Raw genomic sequence first — 19378 nt, forward strand, 5'->3', positions numbered from 1 at the left:
ACAGTAAGAAATTCAAAAAGCATTTTAGGGACCTCATTTTAATAGAAAGAAGTAAAAATATTTAGATATTTAAAAGGTCATATTCTTAAAGAATGAAACTTTAATTCCCTTCAAAAATAACAATTTAATTCTAATCATATGACACATTTTCAATTACCACCAAATAAAGAATTATGTGTTTTCAAAGCACAAATCTCAAAGGGCATCTGGGTGGCTCAGTCAGTTAAACGTTGTACTTTAGCTCAGGTCATAGTCTCATGGCCCATGGGTTCGAGCCCCACGTCGGGTTCTGTGCTGACAGCTCAGAGCCTGGAGTCTGCTTCAGATTCTGTGTCTCCCTCTCTGTCTGCCCCTTCCCCACTCACACTCTCTCTCTGTCTCAAAAATGAATACATGTTTAAAAAAAAATTAAAAAACAAAGCACAAATCTCACAAAATCTCCCATTTTCTAAATATTCTTGTAGGTTTCATTGAGAATGTTCTTAGCCATGCCTGGCACAGGTAAATACGAATTTGCTCTTTATGTTTAAAAGAAAAAACACGTAGGCAACTTGCTAACTTTTCTCACCAAAACGTATCTGAACTGAATGTGTTATCATTCTATCATTGATGACACAATAACAGTTTATCACATTTTTTTTTAAAAACTAGCACTTCATTAAAGCTTTCTCGATAGTGACCAACTTTCCTCAGAAACAGTGGAAGACACGGCAAGATATTAAAAATGCCAGCACTCTTCAACTTTCTGATAGTTTTTGTTTCTATGAAGTGCTATATTAGATTAAGACAACATGAAGAAAAAAAGTGGGCAAAATGTGCATACCCATTAATCATAACAGACTTTTTAAAAAAATTCCAAAGAAAGACTTCCTGTGAGGACAGAGAAAAAATATTCTAAAACACTAAAGTCTGAATTAACCAGAATTCTGTCAAATAGGGCATTATTCTTCAACCTGAATAGCTTCCTTAAGAGGGATTAAATGGATTATAGCTATTCAAAGATTCCAGTTAATCAAAGATTAAGTGCACGGGCCTAGATTCTCTCTTCTTTGCTTCACTACTGCTTGATACGTGCTCAGTCTTGTTCCTCAAAAACTGAAAGCTACCATATTCCTACATTTAATTAAAATCTGATGAAATGTTAATTACCTACAACTGTGGCACTGGTCGATCAAGGGTTTATAGCATATAGAAGTCCATGGGGTTCAACAAAAATTGAGAATAAGCCTAACACAGGTTCAAATCGTGATGTCTTCATATAGACACTGGGGAGTGTGAAAAATACGACACGGAGAAATCCAACCTCAGTTTTTCCTCTTTGGAGAAGGAAATAAAAAACTACCTCAGAAAGATGTGAGATATAGATTAGAATGTATGGATTGTGCCTAGCACACTGTAGGTATTCAACAAATGTTACTTCTTCCCCTGTACACTCCCAAAGTATTAACACTAAATAGATGTACCGTATACAAAATTGCAGGCTACACACGACTGACCTGTCCTCAATTACAGTCAAAATGAGAGATTAAATAACTTTTACAGGGTAATGTGGGAGCAAGTCAGTAAAATTATTTTTTTTAATGTTTATTTATTTTTGAGAGAGAGGGAGAGAGAGAAAGCACACCCAGGGGAAGGGCAGAAAGAGAGGAAGAGAGAGAATCCCAAGCAGGCTGCATGCTATCGGCACAGAGCCTGACACGAGGCTCAAACTCAGAAGGCTGTGAGATCATGACATGAGCTGAAATCAAGAGTCAGATGCTTAACCAACTGAGCCACCCAGGTGCTCCCCCAGTACAATTATTTCTAAGAAAATATTCTTAACTTCACATAACTACCCTGCGAACAGAATTTCCCATTAGGCAATTCTTAGGTGAAGAATGTCATGATAGACTGAACAGCTCTGGGAAGAGACTGAACAGCTCTGGGAAGAGCACAGAACTGTTCAGTGAAAATTCATCACTGAGGTCAATAGGTCTTTCTCTACCTAAACCTATAAGGCCTTCGTGTTCTGACCCCACCACTTTTCAGCCACATCTCCAGAGATCACATTACAATATCCTGTTTTTTTTTTTCCAACCTCTCTGGCCACTCTTTTGCAAGTTTAGACTCTCTCACTCACTCTCCCCCCCCCCCCCCCCCCCCCCCCCCACATATAGCTATTAAGCATTAGAAGTTCTGAGGCCCAAGTATTTTTCTTCTCACTCTATGCTTCCTCAGGCAAACTCATCTAGGCATTTGGATTTAATCTAAACAATAACTCCCAAATTTCTATTACTGATCCTTTTAGATCTCTTTTCTCAGCTACAGACTCCTATATCCAACTGCCTATTCGGGTGTCTCAGACGCCTTAATTATCAAAGTAAGGCCTCATTCTTCAGGGGAAATCATTCAATGTCAAACACCTCACCAAAAGAATGTATTGTCTTAGTAGCTGGTCCTAAGAATTATACTTTTTATAATTGTATTTTCAAGTTTATTGTGGTTCTGAATGGGTAGTGAGAACTAAAACCATCTACACCCAGAGTTTAGTCTACATTAACATCACTGTTCAGCTGTCTTTGACAACATGACTCTACTATTCCAGGAAACTCTTGTCCAGGCAGATAAGAGTTGCAAATAACTTCATTGTTCATTTCAGGAACTTCCCAAAAACCCCATATAAACCAAGAGCAGACTATTCAACTTTTTAATAAATAGCAGCAAATGACTGTTCACTTTCCAGGACACTTTAAAAATCCCACCTCAAAACCCTTGCTTTGCTGTGTCTATCAATCCTAAGCTATTATATCATGATCCTTACTAATTCTAGTCAAGGTCCTAAATATGTCTTAAAGATACCAACAAATCCTCAAAAAACATACCAACTTTGCTCTCTCTTCCTACTTCACTATTCTTTTCATATGCCCTCCCCTTCCCCTAGCAGATCCTAACAACTCTGTAAAGGTGGTTCTCTCCTTCATGCAATAAAGTCATTAGGTAGTTTTTTGGTAGTATTTTCTAAGAGCCAACATTCCACAGCATCACCAGATAGTTTCCCAAATATCTATTAAAATTCAGTTCAGCAATACTAGTTTCATCGCAAGTAAAATGAGGTAAATATGAATACCTTTATAAAAAGGTGTAAGAAATCATCCTCCACTAGGCAACATCAGTTGACACCATTGGTTCCATTTTCTTAACGAGTTAAAACAGATACTTGGCCTCCAAATAAAACTTTACATAATACCAAATAGATTACCAGTATCATTGCAGCCATAAAACCAATGAGGAGTTCTGAAGACAATGGGAGGTAAATAAATCACAGACAGGTTTGAAAACTGAAGCAGGAATCTTAGGAGAAACAGGATGGGGAAAAAACTAAATTAGAATAATCCACAACCTAATAATTAGTTCAAGGAAAGAAATACTGCTAAATTTACTATAATTTAACAGTGAAAAGTAACTTTAAGGGAATTTTCATTACTGTAAAATTATTTTTAAACCATGATTTGGAATTAAGACACAATGAAATGCTTAATATATTTTCCAGAAAGTTGAGGCTTTTTATCCACCAAGAATAAATGTGTAAGCATTTATTTTACTATAAATCATTTAAAGCACTTATAAGGCCACAAGGATGCTTACACAGGAGTAATTTGAAAGAAAAGGTTAAGCATTTAAAATGCCTCGATGCTGAGGAGGAAATGAAGTATTCAAATTTTAAGATCTAAATGTAAAAATGGAAACCACAAGTACTGGAAAAAAAGATGGATGAATTCCTTCACAAACCTGGGAGTGGTGAAGACTTTTCGAACTATGTTTCAAAGTTCAGAAACAAAAGAAAAAATAGTATCACCATATAAAAAAGGAAAATTTTTGCATAAGAAACATCATAAAGAATGAAAAAATATATTTTTTGCAACCTGTATTACAAATAAAGGGCTAAACTCCCTACAGAGAATTCCTGAAACCAAGAAGTAAAAGACAAAAACCTAACAGAAAAATAAACAATGCTAGAGTTCACAGAAGGGAGAAATAAGTAAAACGTCCATTATAAATACAAAAGAAAAAAAAATTCAGTTCATTCATAATGAGAGAAATACAACAGTCTGAGTTACACCAGTTTTCATCTATTGAAAGAGCAAAATTCCAAAAATGTGATACACATTCAGTTGGTGAGGCTATGGGAAAATAAGCCTCTCAAACAATTCGGTACATAATGGCCAAGAGGACTGCAACAGAATTACAGCAATTTTAAAAAATATTTTATGATAGTTTTAGATTCATAGGAAAATTGCAAAGATAGTACACATAGTTGCCCTATACCAGACACCTAGACTCTGCTATGAAGATCTTATATTACTATGGTATATCTGTCACAAATAGAACCCAAACTGATGCATTATAGACTAAAGTCCACTCTATTTAGATTTCACTAGTTCTTACCTAATGTCCTTTTTCTGTTACAGGATCCCAAGCACTATACCACATTATTATACTGTCATGTCTTCTTATGCTCTTCTTGGCTGGGACAGTTTCTGACTTCCCCTGTTTCAGATGACCTTGACAGCTTTAAGGAATATCGCTATAATAAAATACCTTAGACTAGGTAGCTTAGACACAACAGAAATTTATTTCTCACAGTTCTGGGGACTGGGAAGTCCAAGATCAAGGCCCCTGCAGATTTGGTGTCTGGTAAGAGCCCACTTCATAGTTCATAGATTGCCATCTATTCACTAAGTCCTCACATGGCACAAGAGGGGAAGTAGCTCTCTGGTGTTTCTTAAAAAGGTATTAATTCCATGCCCTACTGATATAAGCACCTCTCAAAGGCCCCACCTCCAAATACCATCAGGTTTCAACATATAAATTACAGGGGACGGGGGAGATACACTTGGTTTATAGTATTAATACAATGTATTTATAGTATTAAACCTTGGTCACACAGCTGAGGTAGTGTTTGTCAGGTTTTTCCCCTGCTAAGTTACCCTTTTCTCTATTTTTCCACTCATTTAGAGGAGAATTTTATTATACCTCTTTGAAGGCTGAGTATCTACATAAATTATTTGGAATTCCTCTGCACAGGAGTTTTGTCTATTCTCCCCCATTTATTTATTTCAGTATGGATTCATGGATATTTTATAATTAAATTATAATCCAATTTTTAAAATTCTACTTTATTTTCTCAAATTGTTCTATTATTAATCATTGGGAGCTCCCTGAGTCAGCTCCTATGCCCCTTTTACATACCTCATTCATTGTTTTTGTTGGGAGTACTTCTTAACTTTTCAGTATTATTGTATTTATTTCCTGTCCCAGTCCTGGAATCAGCCATTTCTCCAGAGCTCTGGTTCCTTTCATGGGAGAATAGTATTAGAAACCAAGATCTGGGCACTAACTGCTCACTGCTCCTGGGGTGTCATTTTTTTCTAGGCCTTCTCAACTGACAGAGCAAAGAAACCTGTGTACAGAGGTATTTACTACTTGACGGACTCTTGTTCTTAGAATCTAAATCATGCATTTGCTTATGCAAGTACAAAATGTTGTATGTATGCTATTCATTTGGTATTGTAATAGCAAAAGATAAGAAACAACCCAAGTGTCCACAAAGGACTCAGTGACTTAACTGAATTTTACTTCTGTGGGTTTATGACAGTTATTAAAAATAAAGGAAGATCTTTAACTAGACATGGAAAAATCTTCAAAGTAAAATATACATGTATTTGTTTGTATTTGCAAAAAATACACTGGAAAGATAAACACAAAAGGAAATGTCTCCTTATAAAAGGTGTGGGAAGAAAAACTGGCAGGAGAAAGCAAAGGGTGAAACAAGACTTCTCTCTCTACATAGTTTTAAGTTCTTAATTATATCACCTATTCAAAAAAATTAAGTTTAATTTTTTTTGTTAATGTTAAATGCCTACAAAAGTGGAAGGATTTGAAGAGTTCAAAGTAAGAAAGGAATGGGGCAGGGAGATAATCATTTGTGAAGAGTAAATACTTTAAGAAAAGTTACCTCCACCTTAGGAACAAGATCAAAAATGTATCAAAAATTCTTTGTAACTATTAGAAGTACAGTTGACCCTTGAACAACACAGGGGTTAGGGGCACTGACCCCTGTGTAGTCCAAAACCTGCATTTAACTTCTGATTCCCCAAAAACTTAACTATTAATAGGCTGCTGTTGACTGGAAGCCTTACCAATAACATAAAGAGTCAATTAACACATATTTTCTATGTCATACATGTATTATATGCTATATTCTCACAAAGGAGAATAAAAAGTGTTACTGAGAAAATCCTAAGAGAAAATACTTTTATAGTACTGTACTTTTTGTTCCCAAAATAAATCCATGTATAAGTGGACCAGTGCAGTCAAACCTGTGTTGCTCAAGGATTAACTGTAAAGTCAAACTTAGTTGACTTTAAAGTGCTGAAATCCAGTAGCTGCTAAAATTAGCCTATTCTCAGTACCTGCATATAGCTTAACTGAGTTACTATTAAATGGATAGTGTTACATGGTTACCTGTATTATATTAACACAGAGGTAAAGTCTAAAGAACTAAATAATCATTTGTAGAGGTATAATTAGTATTTGTATCCTTCTTTGGCATGCTGATATTCACAGTTAAATAAAAGGATTTTTTCAATGTCATAAACTTACTATTTTTATCTATTTCCCCAATAAAATGATGAAACCAAATTTTAACATGTGGGATCACTTCCTCATTGGAAGATAAAAGTGGAAGGTTTACAAATACACATTTCTAAATGCTCCTAAGAGATAATAAAATAATTTCATGTCTCCGAGGTGAACCAGACCAGAAAAAAAAGGCACAAGTAGCTCTTTTTAGCATTCCTAAAGTAAGGAAGCAATCCTTTGAGGCTGCTTCTGAAAAAGTAGCTCATTTGTAGCAGTTCACAGAACTTTCCCAAAGACTTCAATGTAGAAAAGAGGACATTCTGCCTAAAAAATATTCAGTAGGTCAATTCCATATATGAATAAAATCCAAACTTCTTACTGGTATAGCTCCCTCTTTGATCTCACCTACCACATCTTCCACATGCAACCTCTATTTCTCTATTTCTACTACATGGAAATACTTAATAGGCTGGTGGAGAATAACAATTTTTTTTAATGTAAACCCTTCTTTCACAATTCCTTTTTACATACTGCCCTTTTATCCTAGTAAGTGCTAAAGCTAATCACCTCTAGCATTACTTCCTCCAAGAAATCTACCAAGTACCCCTTGGCTGAATGTCATTCCCTCCTCTTCAGGACAAGTCCACCTTTGGTGACAGCATGAATAAACGAACAAAATCATAAATTACCTAATTTTTACAGAGATGCTCTTTACAAGATACAACCTGGACGATGAGGAAATGGAAGTCTACCCTGATTCCTGATCCAACTCTTACAGATGTGCTGACATATCTAGGACTGAAGTTTTAAGCTAGAGAGACGAGGTTGAAAAGAAAAAAAAAAAATGGAGACACCTCTTTTACTTCTCTTTTGCCTACCATTTATAAAAGTAGAATAAAAATACATACATAGTATCAAAATTATTTGAAGAAAAAACTGTCTTGCCATACCAGACATTAAGATATATTACAAAGCAGTGATAACTAAAATAAACTGGAGCTAGAATAAGAACAGATGGATCACCAAAACAAATTATTTCAGATTAAGAGAAAAAAACGTTACATATAGCAATATGATTAAAAAAAAAGAAAGTATCACAGGGGCACCTGGGTAGTTCAGTAAGTTAAGCATCCAAATTTCAGTTTCTGCTCAGGGCATGATCTCGTGGCTCAAGCCCTGCATCGGGCTCTGAACTGACAGTATGGAGACTGCTTGGGATTCTCTCTCTCCCTCTCTCTCTCTGCCCCTCCTCCCCTTGTGCTATGTCTGTCTCTCCCTCTCAGAATAAATTTAAAAAAAAAAAAGTATTACAAAATAATGAAAAATGAAGCTGTCAGGATTCAGGGAATGGTAAACATTTCCTCCTGAGCAATTTGAGGGGAAAATAAGGAAAAAAACCCAGCAATCAAAGAAATCCAAACCCAAGCAATGACATCTTTCTATAAATTATCTAAAGCAAGTATTATTATTATTACTTTTTTTTTTAGAAAGAGAGAGAATGAGCAGGGGACAGGGCAGAGGGAAAGAGAAAGCAACTCCCAAGCAGGCTCCAAGCCTAGCACAAAGCCTGACATGGATGCTCAATCCCATGACCCTGGGATCAAGACCTGAGCTGAAGTCAAGAGTCAGACACATAACCAACTGAGCCACCCAGGCGCCCCTGAAGCAAGAATTTTAAAGAGTAGTGTCAGTAAAAGTAGATGTGGCACATTACTAGTGGCACTGCCACAACAAGCATTAATTGAATAGGTTCACAGGGTTTGATCTGGGAATTCCATGTCTCTGTTTCTGGCTACCCTAAGGAAATGTAAAATGGCGGGGAAAGGATGGTGTGGTCACGTGCTACAGCCTGTCCCAGCACAATTTAAAATGATGCAAAATGAAAAGTAGTAATTTATTATTAACCGCTATGAAACAGTTAACTGTTGCTGTAACAATGAAAACGATAGCCATAAAAATTATTTGGTAACTTAAAAAACTTACATTATAAAAAGGATCTTAAACAAAAATATTAAACTCTGTATATGAAAAAACAGAGAATATTTGAAGATGATAACCACTGCTAGGGAATTTAGATTATGGTCTATTTTCTACATTGGTATGTTCTTACATTTAAAAAATAATTTTTAAAAACATAATAATTGAGACTGTACAGATGCAAAACAATAAGACACTCAAACTGTTAAAGTAATTAAGCAAGAAGGTGATTAGACTAAGGTGGCTCTAATGCCTTGGTACCCTAGGTAAGCAAACCAAAACCTAAGCCACAGTCACTATACAAGAATCTGAGAAAATGAAACTTAAGAACAACCAATCACAGTCAACTAGGCTTTCCAAAGAAGGCAACTGCTGCTTAAAATATCACCAATCAAAAAATTCCCTTTGCTTCTAGGTCTTCCCTGTAAAAACTTTCCACTCTCCCAGCTCTAGTTGGTAGACAGGTAAAAACCTCTGGTTTGGTGCTCCCTAACTCAATCAATGTATGCTCATTAAACTTTGAAAAAAAAAAAAAAATTTAACATGCCTCAGTTTGCCTTTTAGAAAACAAACTAAAAAACCAAAACAAAAAGATATTCACTAAAGGGATAAAAAATAAATACAATAATTGGAACATAAGACTTTTATAAAGTTAAGAAAATCCCCCAAAACATGCTAAAACTAGGAAATCCAAAAAAGAATACAAAGAGAGAAAAAATAAGATGCGATGATGGAAAGTTTCAATCACTTTGCCCTTACTTTAATTTCTATACGAGTGATTGCTCCTCTTAACACTGTACTAAACCCTAGAACTGTGTTTCTAAAACCCAAGGATTGCCTGGAACATTTTAAAAACGAAGCTCAGAGATTTGAATTCAGTTGCTCTGGGACAGAGCTTAAGATTTTACATCACACACACACACACACACACACACACACACACACACACATCACGGAGACATCTAGTTGGGGTTTTTTTGTTTGTTTTTTTTTTAATCAACAAGAGTGCTTCCGAAGTTCATGTGAAGGCCACTGACCTAGAAGAACATAAGATAATAAAAACCTAAGATAATAGGGGTACTGGGTGGCTCAGATGGTTAAGCATCCAACTCTTGATTTTGGCTCAGGTCATGATCTCATGGCTCAGTTTGTGAGTTCGAACCCTGTGTGTCAGGCTCTGTGCAGACAGCCCCAAGCCTGCTTGGGATTCTTTCTCTCCTCTCTCTCTGCACCTCCCCAACTCGCACAGGTACTCTCTTTCTCTTTCTCAAAACAAACTTAAAGAAAAAAAAGATAAGACTTTATGACAAAGAATAAAACGCAAAAACAATTTTTTTTTTTGATGGATAAGTTATGACCTGTTATTCTATTTTGACTTTCAGAATATCTGAATCACACATAAAAGTCATTAACATGGACAGCAAATACTGTTAAGAGGTCAAACAAGCGGTACAGGATAGGTCTGAAGAAGGGGAACAGACAAAGGGCAAATGGTTACAAGAAAAATCTGGTTGGTCCTAAAGAAAAGATTAATCAATGTGCTTATTTACCAGGAAGATTATAACACTTTTATTCATAATGGGCATTAGATAAGAAACAATAGTGAATATCCTACATTATTTGGTCCAATAGTCTATAGTATCCTCCTCCCCAAAATATACCTGAAGGACGCAACATACGCCTATCAGTAACGCTAACTCACTAACAATGTTTCTCAAATTGGGTGGGAGTAGGGAAGCATATGCAAAAATCCTGGAGGTTATGTACAGTTTTAAAAGCCAGAGAGATTATTTTAATTCAATTGTCCTTGTGAATCACTTACTTAACCTGAAGGAATAAACCTGAAGGAATAGATCAGCAAAACAATTCTGGTACATTACCAACAATTCTTCCTATTAAAGAGGAATACAAAAAAAAAAAATTGCCAGTTCTGAGTGCTAAATGCAAGGTACTTTGAAAAGTGCTGTACACATACCATTTCATTTAATTCCCAAACCCCATGAAATAGGTTCTGGCACTTCCCAATTTCATAGAAGAAACTGACCCTTAAGTGTTTAAGTAACTGGTTCAAGATCACATGATTATCAGTTACGACTGAAATAATTTCTTTATGGAAAACATATGGACACATATAACCAATTCCAACTTTATAAGAGTTCAGATTTTTTCCCAAAAAAAGGCACTACATCTCACAAATTATGAAAATTCATTTTTAAATGTTACATTTCAAGATGTCATCAAGCCATAATCTCTGATTTCTAAAATGTATCTAATTCTTACAATATACCTACTATAACAGAGGTATAATTTAAACCTCAATTTAAAAATATATCAATAAAATGTCTTTAATTTTAAAATCAGACTCTAAAGCAGTTTTTATTTAATTACAATAATCCCAATAAAAACAAAATTCTTGGTCAACTGTATACATAAACTATCAGGGCAACAGGGATGGCAATAAATGCACTGTTCTCTCCCTTTGAGTGCAATTCTATACTTCAGTAAATGCATTTAGCTCTAGTACTACATAGGTAAAGAGCTCAATTTCATTAAGCACGGAATTTTACCAGCTAAACCAGATTTCACTCTTGATATCGACCAAAGTTTTTAGATCTTTAGAAACAGATGCTTTATGTACATATAAATAATGTAATTTTATATTTCCAATTTGTCTAAGAAAACAAGTTAGTACAGTTTACATGTAATTAAAAAGACCCAATAATGCCGTTATTGCCCCTCCAGGTTGGCCTACAAACTGCTTCCATATTGCTCATACACAAATACCACCTACATTTAACAACAATACTCAAAACTTTTGATGGCTTTTAATTTTTCTCCCGTATCAGAATTGACTCTTGACTCTTTCTAGGCCATGATTAATCTGACCGTAATTTACCAATTCAGATCCTAATCCTATCACTTCATTCATTCAATTAGGCAATACATAATTTGGAGGGAATACCAAAAAACCATGGTCTATCTGGAGCACAAGGCCAACCAGAATGGAGATTTATAAATAATTAATTACAAAACAATGTCTTAAGTACTATGGTAGACATAAATGTTATAGTACAATTACCACAACTCCACCAGAGTAGATGAAAGATGACAAAGTGACATTTGCCCTCAAAAATGAGAATTTCTCTCCAAGCATCACAGCACTGTAACACCAACACATCAGCTTCCTCATCTTTATTTCTTAGGATGGACCAGGAATGCTAGTATAGAACAGACATAGATACATGGATGGATGGGCAGAAGGAAGGACAGACATATACATAAATGTAAAGAAGAATGAATACCTGTTAGATTTAAATGGCCAAAATTGGATGTAATAATACAGATGAGGTATTCCAAAACCCTTACATATTAAAGGAACAACAGGAAAAAATAAATCTGAAATATATTTAGGAAATAAAATTGATAAAGTTTGGTGTGAGAGACTGGACTAGGGAGAGGAGAGCTAACAGAAAAGCATAATCTGCCAAAGCTTTTGGCTCAAGTGACAAGGCTGATGGTGGTGCATTACTGTGGTTGGGAATGGAGGCAGAGACTAAAAAAACGTTCAGCTCTGGTAAAGGAACACTAAGAGGCAACATCTGGGAGGTAACTAGAAGGAATTCAGGAAAAAAGGTCTGGATTAGAAGTAAAGGTGTAGAGATCATCAACATAGAGGTAATTAAGAACAAAGCACTGAATACAGAGGAGACTACCCAGGGAACATGTAAAACATGAGATTAGGACCAAGAGCAGAACATTCCGGTCAACTGGTGTTGCTGTTATTTCACGTATTATAATAGTTCGTCATTAAATTATATTTTTATACCATATACAATGACTAACACAATGCCTGGGGCACAACAAATGCTTTAAAAGTACTTACTTATTATACCCCTGAATTGAAAAACAAAATGTATTGGGGCACCTGGGTGGCCTGGTCAATTAGGTGTCCAACTCATGATTTTGGTTCAGGTCATGCTCTCTCAGGTCTGGAGATAGAGCCCGCCTCAGGCTCTGCCCTGGGCTCCTGGGCCGGAAGCCTGCTTAAGATTCTCTTTCCCTTGCTTTGTCCCTCCCCTGCTTGAATGCACATGGGCACCTCTCCCTCTAGCTCCTTGCTCTCAAAAAAAAAAAAAAAGGAAACTAAAAGAGAAAGAAAACGTATGAAGTATAATAAAGCCATAAAGGATTTCTTAAAAATATTTCAATAAGACAAGCTCAAAGTGCTAAAGTCTCCTTAAGGAATCTAAAATTTATTTCAAAAATCAATAAAAAGCTTTCCACCAGAAATAACAGTACAAACCAGTAATTAAAACATTAAAATCTGGAATTATGGGAAAGGTTTATTTTAAAGATAATGCTTAAAAATATATATATTAGCTAGTTTATTTTACATATTAGCTGATTTAAAGGATAATGCTTCTAAATTTGGAGTAAGAGCTTCAATGTTGTTACCTAATGATTTTTCACAAATATTAATACCAATTTTTACCAAACTTTGTTTATATTATTTAATATTAATACACACTATTAACAAATATTAACCATCAATTATAAGAATAGATGGACTAAATATATGACTGAGAAGACCAAAGTGAGTTAGTCACTAACCTTGAATATAGTTAAATTATTCTTGGGTCCTTTTCCCACTGTTTACAAATATGCATTTAAAATTTAGAGTATTGTTGAAAGTATTTACACTAATAAATGCATAAAAAGAAATAAAAATGTGCTTTTACAAGGTTGACAAGGGGAATGTGCAGCTCAGTTGGTAGAGCATGCAACTTTTGATCTCAAGGTCATAAGTTCAAGTACCATGATGAGTGTAGAGCTTACATTAAAAAAAAAAAAGTTGACAAAACCTTTTCCAAATTAACTTTTATGACAACAAAAGAAAATCTGCTTTCATTGCTTTTCCACTTTAATGTAATACCCTAGTCAATTCAATAACATTTTCTGTTCTTCGAATTGAACAACGGATAGGATATATATCAACAATAACATCATAAGGGCTGGCTTTCAGTGTAAAAAGTTATCACCAAAAATGTACAATCTGCTCTGATATTTCCATTTTCAGTGGTATATAGACACATAGTAATAAAAACACAAAAATCAAAATTTACACTTTACTTAACTAAATAAGCAATTCCAAAACCCAAACCAATAGGCAATTATTTGTGTACAGATATAGATATAAAATTTATCTACCTTAAAGCAAAATTCTCACCCAATACTGAAGCAACCTACACAGCATGCATCTGAGCCACCTTCCCATTTATGACATATGCTAAAATAATGCAAACTAATTTTAACACATGTAAAATCAAAACAAATAAGAAAATTCAGAAGCAAAAATGAGAGTAAATATACAGTATAATTATTTTTGCTTTTCAGCACCACTATTCATTTTACTTTGTGCCCCCCCAAAATAATTGATAAATCCATGATTAAAAATAAATCTACAAATATTTTCAGTATTTTTTAGCACTTTTAATTCATATTTAGCTATAAACATGTCCTCTTATACATTTTGTATAGTTCAATTGTTTTGTGTGTAGGAATTTAAATCTAATTTTGATGAGTTTTTAAATTTATCACTTTTTAGTTCTCTCTATAGCAGACATTTAACACAGACTTTTTAACATCACATCCCCAAGGAGGCAGTGTAATATAGTGGTTTGAACACCAACACTGGAACCTCAGCTTCATCACAGAGGTAGGAGCTTGGAGACCATCACTTAATCTAGGGCCTCTGTGTCCTTACTTGAAAACAGGCACAATACCTATATGATGAGCTTACTATGAGGATTAAACAAAGTAATACCTGGCATAGTACTAGCAAAAGAGGTAATTGAGTTTAATTTCTTTCACATATAGTTTACATCAAAAAATAATTTTATTTTGGGGTGCCTGGGTGGCTCAGTCAGTGGGCATCCGACTTCGGCTCAGGTCATGATCTCACAGTTGGTGAGTTCGAGACCCGCGTTGGGCTCTGTGCCGACAGCTTGGAGCCTGGAACCTGGAGCCTGTTTCGGATTCTGTGTCTCCTTCTCTATCTGCCCCTCTCCCGCTTGTGCTCTGTCCCTCAAAAATAAATAAATGTAAAAATAATAATAATAATTTTATTTTTTTAGCATTTACTTCTGAGAGAGAGAGAGAGAGAGAGAGAGAGAGAGAGAGGCAGGCAGGCAGGAGTGCAAGCAGGGGAGGCGAAGAGCAAGAGGGAGACAGAATCCAAAGCAGGCTCCAGGCTGTCAGCACAGAGCCCAATGCAGGGCTCAAACTGCAAGGTCAGAACCTGAGCTGAAGTCAAGACCCTTAACCGACTAAATCACCCAGGCACCCCCCAAAAAAAAATTTTTAAAGGAGACTTGGAGAGCAAGGTAATTTTCACTCATCCCAATATGCCACAGATCTGTAAATCTACCTCCTCACATACAGTATTCAGTATCATAGGTTACTATGGAACATAACGTTATTTATAGTAGGCACCTTCCCATTAGATTTATTGTTAGGTTTTTATTTATTTTCCAAGTTGGCCAACAGAGAGAGGGAAACAGGCTAGGAAAGGTAAGCTACACTCAGATATATTCAATACATTTTCCTGGCCCTTGGCAATTACTCTTTCCAGGTCAATATTTTGCAGATATGAAAGCAGTTGCCAACTAAAAAGGCTCAGAGTAAAATAATGACTAAGACTCCAGTAATGACAGTAAGAATTCTTGGCTTAATTCATAAATATTGTAAATAGAAATTAAAAAAAAAAAAAAAAGGTCCTCTCCCCACCAGTTCAAAGAAATTGCCAACACTGTAGGTTGAATGCTAGTAACCTACACCAAATTTTCTATTTAGGTGATTTTTTAACCTCATAAATAGTATATAAAGCACAATTTTAAATGCCATAAACCTCCTGTTTATCTTTATCATCTAAAATGCAAAACGCCGGGGCTCCTGGGTGGCTCAGTGGGTTAAGCATCCAACTTTAGCTCAGGTCATGATTTTGTAGTTCATGGATTTGAGCCTTGCACTGGGCTCTGTGCTGATAGCTCAGAGCCTGGAGCCTGCTTCAGATTCTGTGTCTGCCTCTCTCTCTGCCCCTCTCTCACTGCACTCTGTCTCTTTCACTCTCTCTCAAAGATAAACATTAAAAAAAATTAATAAATAAAACGCAAAATGCCATGATCAGTTTATAAATTGCACTTTAAATAACTTTTCCATTTAAAAGTTTAAGCAAAAATTACACATTCAAAATTCAAAGAACCTCAAAACTATTCTTCCTTCCCATATATGAAAGGAGACAATTTTTAAAATAGATAAAATACTCTAATGAATATTTTTATTAACTGAATTTAACATATAATGTCCTTTTTCTACAACACAGCAATACATTTGTTAAGAAATTATCCTCCGTGGAAGTGTAAAAACTATAAAAAAGAATGCCATGACATGATGCTGCAATTTTTATAAAGATTAGAGAACAGTAATAAAGACTCAAAATGTAATGCCTTATAAATATGCAACACGATTAGACAATAACAAAGAAAATACCAGGGGGAAAATTCTGTGTTCACAGATAATGTTTTATAGTATTACAGGACATCATCTTCACTTCTTCAGTTGCCACTATAGTTTCTACCATTCACAGTAAAATGCCTCCAGTTGTTTGGTTAGTACTATTTCACCAATAAAGGAAAAGGAGGGAAATACTGCTGAAAATAAGGGGAAAAACAAAAGCCTCAACAAAGTACATTATTTTATGCCATCTCTTTCCACCCTAATCATAGGACAGAAGCAATATCTAAAAACGAAACATATCAACAAATATATACATTAAAATCTGTTTAGTCAACACGACTACAGAGAAAATAAAATTTAAATTTTCTATTTTTTGTAAAACCAATGACTTATTAGAACAAGATTACTGGTGTACAAAGCTACCACTGTATATTGGATCACTACCATACACTGAAATAACTCTTGCAATTTCATCTTTCCTTACTATGTATGTCTCTTTCTCCCTTCAGGTAATCAGAGCACATCTGGCAGGCTACACTATTTCAAATACCTAACACCTGAAAGTGACTTTATTGGGTCAGAGTTCAAGGATGAGCATAAACTCTTTTACGGGAGCTTCTTTCAGTAACAGGAAAATTAGGTTACTAACAAGGCTTTATACTTCATACACTTTTTTTCAGATTTTAAAAGGAATGTAAAAATTTGGAAAACACAGAGCTGTATTTTTTTTCATCCACAAATCACACCACCCAGAAATCTTCGTTAACTTTTTGGTAGATTTCCTTCAGAGAATTAAACTTCATAATCTAATTAAACACTAACCAACGTGTAGAAAATAGCCAATGTATCTTCGATTTGGCCTTTTGATAAATATGCTATACAAAACACCAATCATTAATGATACGATCTTTAATGTCACAGAGATATTTGAAATGTATTAAGTGGTGAGAGTGGGGTAGGGAGTACACAATTCAGAGGCGGGTCCCTAAAACGAAATCCTTTTCACAATTTTTATAGCGTCAACATTGTAATGGCAGCAAGATATGGCTGTTCCCAGAATAATATCAACAGTAACGTCCCTATACCAAAGTCTTTACTTTTAATTTCTTTCCATCATGCTTCAATGTCTATTTTGGCTGTAAAATATACATGTATACATGTACATATATGTGTGTGTGTGTGTATATATACGCCAAAGGCTCAGCTATTTTCTTTGAAGTCCAGCATTCAAACTGTTAGTGTTTCTGGCCTATGAGACAGTCCACCAGATAAAAGGATGACACTTCTATATTCCAATATTCTCCCTAATAAAAAAAGGACTTTTCCTTAAATATTGCCAATTTTTTTCCATTGTTACAACCGTTGTTTTTGGAAGTATGCAGATATTAGAATTACAAAGACTGACATGACCTCATTAACAAACAAAACCAATAACACCACTGGCAGCAAATTTTTTTCTTAAAATTTGATTGAACCTTGCCTCTAGCTTCAACGGAGGCTTTCCTTGACTCCAGGCATTAAAGATCTTAAAATCCCATTCATTTTCTTCTGCCCAATGGTTAACAGAAGTCTAAGATACAGTAACTCAAATTTGTTACTTTGACCTTCTAACACTAGCGCCCTTTAAAAGAAATCCCTCAACAAGAATCAGCAAAGTTTGAGGAAAGAATTGTCTTTAAGTCAAGCATTTCCTGATAAGTGACAGAAGGTCTGGCTGCCAGGAATACACTTTGCTGACCCTAGTAAGAGCCGAGACTCAAAACAAAATTTGCCACTTTTGTTACCTAGAAAATTTATTTGGCTAAGAAGTGATAAACCATAACCAAGGCCGTGTCTTTAGTGGACGAATTAATATAAAAGAGGAGCGCCACGGGTTTCAGCTAAATGTTTTTGCCATTTTTGAAGAAAAGCTAATTGTTAGTGGCCATGTGACATTATAAGATCCCAGAAAGGAAAGGGTGGGAGGAAGAGAGAGGAGTTCAAGGCAGTTCAGGGTCAGAACAAGCTCAGGCATCCTGTCATTAGCAAACGTTCCCCCAAGCTGAAGGCAAAATACTGCTTACCCGAAAAGGAGTGGGTGAAAAGTAGGGGGAGAATGAGGGGGAAACCACAAGGGAGTCAATGTGGCAGTGAGGTGGTGACGGGAAGCAGGGAATCTGGAGCTATCCAGCTGAGTTGGGGAGCAAAAGCATCGGGCACGAAAATGCTGAGAAAAGCAACTGCAACGGAGACGACAATACTTGGCAACTGCCCATATTCCCCTCCCCATCGGTTCTTTGGGTTTCCCACACTCCCTCCACCTCAGCTCTTGACCGACACTCAGGGGTGTGACCCGCCAGCGGGAGGCTGCGGTGATCTTTGTCTCGGCCGGCTCCCCACGCGAAGGCTCCACCTCCTCCTCCTCCTCCTCCTCCTCCCCCTCCTCCCCCGCGCTCGCCACCCGCTCACACCCCCGGCGTCTCCAAGGAGCTGGAAGCGCGGCGGCCACCGCCGCCTCCTCGCCCACCTCCCGCGGACTCGCGCCCTTCCTTTCCCCTCCGCCGCCCGCGCCTGCAGCTCCACCCCCGCCGAGGGGGATCTTTGTGTCTCCGGGGACTTTCAGCCTCTTTCCTCCTGGGCCTCCCCCGGAGACCAAACGGGCAGCAAGCACCAGAGGAGGCTGCGGCTGGAGGCGCCTCCCGCGAAGAAGCCCATCACATACCCACATCCCATCCCACCCCACCCCGGAAATGCCTGGGCGACCCGGGGTTCGCGCTGGACCAGAGGGGCGACAGGCACTCGCGAGCTCCCTACGCCGCGCCTCCCTCTCTCAACTTCCCGGCCGGGCCTGAGCCTCCAGCGCCCCCGAAGCCTCCCGCCCCGGCCCTCGGTCCCAAGCACCCTCCCGCCCCCCTCGGCTCGGGGTCCGCCCGGCAGGAGGAAAAGCCCCGCGAGGTCGCCCGCCACCAACTCACCAGCAAGTGCGGGGGCCGCGTCGCGAAGCGAGGCGCGGAGCGTGAGCTGCTCTGCCGACGCCCGCGGCGACCGGATGCAGGTCCGGGTCCCAGCGGCTGGCGGACCCGAGGCGCCTCCGAGGCGCAGGCCTCCGCCGCTGCCTTCCGGCTCTCGCCGAGGGTCCGGAGCCTCCGGGAGGGGCCGCGGGTCCCTCACGCGTTGCCAAGCCCCCCGGACAACATGGCTCCCGGGCCGCCGGGCCGCGCGGGCAGCCCACTAATCCCCTCGGAGGAGCCTGGGCGGGAGCGAGGCGGGCAGGGAGGTGACGCCC

The 19378-nt window shown here is 37.5% G+C and overlaps 1 protein-coding gene across 1 annotated transcript in view; it reads right to left on the reverse strand.

Moving 5' to 3' along the window:
* CDK17 (cyclin dependent kinase 17) overlaps nucleotides 1-19148 on the reverse strand; it is a 116161-nt gene extending 97013 nt beyond the window's left edge. Inside the window, exon 1 of the mRNA XM_049626110.1 lies at nucleotides 19068-19148. The gene's annotated coding sequence lies outside the window, so the exon portion shown is untranslated. The remainder of the gene's footprint in view (nucleotides 1-19067) is intronic.
* Between the last annotated feature and the right edge of the window lie 230 nt (nucleotides 19149-19378).

This window comes from Panthera uncia, chromosome B4 (assembly GCF_023721935.1).
Source record: "Panthera uncia isolate 11264 chromosome B4, Puncia_PCG_1.0, whole genome shotgun sequence".
Classification (NCBI taxonomy): Eukaryota; Metazoa; Chordata; class Mammalia; order Carnivora; family Felidae; genus Panthera; species Panthera uncia.